This window comes from Acomys russatus, chromosome 21 (genome assembly GCF_903995435.1).
Source record: "Acomys russatus chromosome 21, mAcoRus1.1, whole genome shotgun sequence".
Taxonomy (NCBI): Eukaryota; Metazoa; Chordata; class Mammalia; order Rodentia; family Muridae; genus Acomys; species Acomys russatus.
The window spans coordinates 51,806,109-51,810,668 of record NC_067157.1 but is presented as its reverse complement, the minus strand read 5'-3'; the positions used below and the strand labels follow the sequence as shown (position 1 = coordinate 51,810,668).

General features: G+C 42.5%; 1 non-coding gene across 1 annotated transcript; it reads left to right on the top strand.

The window, feature by feature from the left end:
• Positions 1-4,194: 4,194 nt before the first annotated feature.
• LOC127205443 (U6 spliceosomal RNA) lies at positions 4,195-4,306 on the top strand. The gene has a single exon (XR_007832653.1). It is a non-coding gene; the product is annotated as a U6 spliceosomal RNA (small nuclear RNA).
• The last annotated feature ends 254 nt before the right edge of the window (positions 4,307-4,560 follow it).

Below are 4,560 nucleotides of genomic sequence, written 5' to 3'. Positions count from 1 at the left end.
TTTAAAATGAAGTTAATTTTTTTTATTACAGATTACATCATGTTTTTTTCATCTTTTACAATCAATAGAGCATTTAAAAATCAACAGAGCTGCCTTTAATCCCAGCACTCAGGAGGCAGAGGCAGGCGATCTGTGAGTTCGAGGCCAACCTGGTATACAAAGTGAGTCCAGGACAGCCAAGGCTACACAGAGAAACCCTGTCTTGAAAAACAAACAAACAAAAATCAACAGAGCAAGAAAACAATCTAACAAAAAAATACAAATGGTTCTATATAACCTACAATAAAGCATACAGCAAAAATCAAGCAATATTCAAGCAATGGTCAGCATGACCTAATTATTATTTCTTAAACAATACTCAGGAAAGTTTAATCATAAATTTCCCCCAGGCTAAAGCGGTTGTGTTTACATGATTGTCATAGCAACATAGCTTGAAACTAAATGTCCTTAACACAGAAAAAACTTGACTTACAAGCCGGGCGTGGTGGCGCACGCCTTTAATCCCAGCACTCGGGAGGCAGAGGCAGGCGGATCGCTGTGAGTTCAAGGCCAGCCTGGTCTACAAAGCGAGTCCATGATGGCCAAGGCTACACAGAGAAACCCTGTCTCGAAAAACCAAAAAAAAAAAAAAAAAACTTGACTTACTTCCAGTCCCAAACTAACAGGTGTGTTATCCAAGCCTAGGCTAACAGTCAAGGGGTCCTCTATTGTAAAATATCTATAAAGCATGGTGTTCCAAGCCTACCTTCTATTACTTTCACAGCAGATTCTAAAGAAACTTTTGATTTATTATAAGAACAAGTTTTGCTTTTCTACAGCTAACTATCTAACCAGGTGCTGTTATGTCAAAGTCCTAACTTTCTTTTCAAGCAGTTTCTGCTGAGGTGCTCACAATTGTGAGCCAAAACTCTCTTCATTGTCTTAAACCTTTGGCCAGATGCCTTCTTTCAACATTCTCTGTGGGAAAATTTTTTCCAGTGTGAATTTCATTAGAGCTGAGAAAGAGAAAGGCAGTTTCAGGAGAAAAAGTAGATTTCAAAGTAGTTTTTAGGCAAAATTACACCTGGACCATAGACAATATTTAAGGGCAGTGGTGATCAGTCGGAGATCTTTGGAACTTTGCCAAGCAAAGCCTCAGCAGCTGTTCTGGGTGTCTAAAGATCATGTTGGGTAGTCAGAGGTCTTTGGAACTTTGTCAAGCCAAGCCTCTATGACTTGTCGTCACGTCTGGACAACAACCTTCAGGAATCACTTCTCTTTCTATTATGAGGATCCCTGGGGTCAAACTCAAGTTGTCAAGCTTGATGACAATGCCCTGAGTTGTCGGGTCATCTTGTCAACCTCTGATCTACATTTTTGTTTGTTTGTTTGTTTCTCTGTGTTGTCCTCTGTGTGTGTCTCTGTGCCTTGGCTGTCCTAGACTTGCTTTATAAACCAGGCTGTCCTTGAACTCATAGTGATCCACCTGCCTCTGCCTCCTGAGTGCTGAGATTAAGGCGTGCGCCACCACGCCCGACTTCTGATCTACATTTTAAGTGGGCTCCATAGACTTGTTCATGCATCCTACAAAGGATTTTTTTTTTTTAATGCTTAATGGTGGAAATGAAAATAGACCTAAAAGCAAAGCTTCTGGACAAACCATTTGTTCTTCCCTGTCTTGTATTGTTCCTGAAACTTGTACTTTAGTGATGGCCTCCCTCTTGGCCTTACACTTCAGAGCTGGGTCTCTAAAGATATCCTTGTTGACAACAGTTTTGTTCAAGGGGATGCCCCAGAGTACTTGGTAGGCATGAGGTGACTGTAGTTATAAACTTTCACAAAGGACTTGGTCTTTGATCTCTTGGCAGTTTTCTTCTTGCCCATGGCAGCTGTCACTTTTCAGGGATAGTAGTCAACTGAAGGCGCCAGGGCATGGCTGAAGGGCTATATGAGGTCCCATCATCAATATTCTTCAGAATGAAGACTTTGTATCTGGAGTAGCATCCAGCCAGGACCAGCATCACTTTCCCAGATTTCATGAACATGCCCATTTCGACAGCGAGCAGCCAGCACCCAGCAAAAATGGAAAGAAGGCCCCTACAAAGGATTCTTGATCTTTTTCTCTATCCCAGGTACATGCAAACAATTGTGACTTGAGGCTCATGCTACAGAAGGGTGGGGATTGTGCAGATGAAGGAGATGAATAAGCAAATAACACACATGGAAGAATTCAAGTATTTGTACAAAGTTGAAAGGATGGTAGAGGCAATGGAAATTATAGGCAGCACCACGCACAAGCCTTAGGATCCTGGAGTGTCTCCAGTGAAGCAATCAAGCAAAAAAATGGCTTCAGGCCTACACTAAAAGACATTTAACCTCATCCCAAAGGCAGTGTGTTATCAGAAAAGCCACTTCCTGGAGACAATTGACCGGTTTTCATGGTGGAGGACCGGATGTGATATGCAGGTCTCCTGAGCAGTGCTATTGTCCCTAATACCTCCCCTGTGATATTTTGTTTCTTTGGTTTTTCCATAATACACTTTGTTCTCTACCTTAGGACTAGAACTTGAGGTAACTTTGTCTGGGCTTTGCCAGAAATCATTGTTTCTGAAGAGCTAGCAAATGTGCCAGCAGCACTAGGAATAATTATCACATTAAATGTTAAATGTATATATGCAGTTCTAATACTGCTGACATGCAGACTTGGCCTTTTGTCTAAGAACTTCAACTGTTGTTTGTTTTGGGCTGTTTTTGTTTTTGTTTTTCGTTGACATTGCAAAAGGCCAGAAGAGGCTCTCTACTGCTGCCTGTCCAGGGACATCACTGAAGCTTCTGGCCGTGGGTATGACATCACAGAATACCACCATCACTGAGGGTGCACAGTCTAACACTAATGCTACTAGTCACACAAAGGCTGCGCTCCTTTTTAACAGTATCACCAGCACATAAGAAATGCAAACTCTGGCGTGGACACCTGAAGTGCACTCAGAGGTGCCTGTGGAGTTGGAAGAGACACAACTATGCCACATACAGGTTCTCAAAGGACAGCTGTCAGTGGAGAAAATATGACAGATAATTGGTCAGAATGGGATTCAGAAATCCTCATGAACACTCTCTGGGCCTGACTTGAGGAATCCCAATATTCCCTTTAAAGGAGGAGTCTTACTGGAAGAATTGCCCAGGTTAGGCCAGCCTGTAGGGACTCATCTTACTTGTTCATGGATAGGGAAGGCCCAGCCCATAGTGGGCAGCACCATTCACTAGGCAGGTAGTCCTAGGCTATATAGAAAGCTAGCTGAAACCAGGCGTGGGGGTGCACGCCTTTAATCCCAGCACTCAGGAGGCAGAGACAGGTGGATCACTGAGTTCGAGGCCAGCCTGGTCTACAAAGCGAGTCCAGGACAGCCAAGGCTACGCAGAGTAACCCTGTCTTCAAAAAACAAAAAGCGAAAAAAGAAAGAAAGCTAGCTGGACAAGGAGGGGAGAAAACATATCAGCAAAGAGTGTTTCCCCATGGCTACAACTTGAAGTTCCTGCCCTGATTTCCCTCAGTGACAGACTGTAACCTGGAGTTGTAAGGTGATATAAACACTTTCTTCTTCTGAGTTGCTTTTGGTCATGGTGTTTTATCACAGCAACTGAGATCAAACTAGAACAGTCAGTAAAAGTACAAGATAAACTCATAACATCTTCTAGAGCTGGAACAGCAGGTTTCTCCCAAAGTCTGATGGAGATAAATCAGGAGGGCACAGCAGCCAGCCTGAATAATCTTTCATTAGTCAACTCTGGGATGGTTCAAACATTAAAATATGTCGTGGGGACTGGAGAGATGGCTCAGCGGTTAAGAGCTCTTTATGCTCTTGTAGAGGACCTAGGTTCTATTCCCAGCACCCACGTGTCTGCTCACAAGCATCTGTCGTGCTGCTTCCAGGGGATCTAATGCCATCTTCAAGCCCCTATGGGCATTGTATAAAACATGCTTACAGGCAAACACCCCTAGACATAAAGTAAAAATAAATAATTCTTAAATATAGATGAATATTTCTATATGTAGCAAGAAATTATAAATCCATCAAATAAAATTGGATTCTGGGTCCATAGTAAGATTGATGATGATGATGATGATGATGATAGGTAGATAATAGAGAGATGATAAATAGATAGCTCAACCTTATAGTACATGGCAATCAATGCAGATAAAACTATAGGATTAGGAAATCATCATTTAGTGCTGGATTTTCTCTGTATTGTTGCAACAATACAGAGAAAATTAGCATGGCCCCTGCACAAGGGTGACACACAAATTCATGAAGCATTCCGTATTTTTAAAAGGGGCGTGGTGGTGCTGGAGCGATGGCTCAGTGGTTAGGAGCACTGGCTCCTCTCCCAGAGGTACTGAGTTCAATTCCCAGCAACCACATGGTGGCCACAACCATCTGTAATGCAATCTGAAGCCCTCTTCTGGCATGTAGGCATCTATGCAGACAGAGCACTCATGTACATAAAATAAAAAAAGAAATAAAATGATCATTTAGTAGCCTTCATAGTAGTCATTAAAGCACATTGGTGGGTGCTAATCTA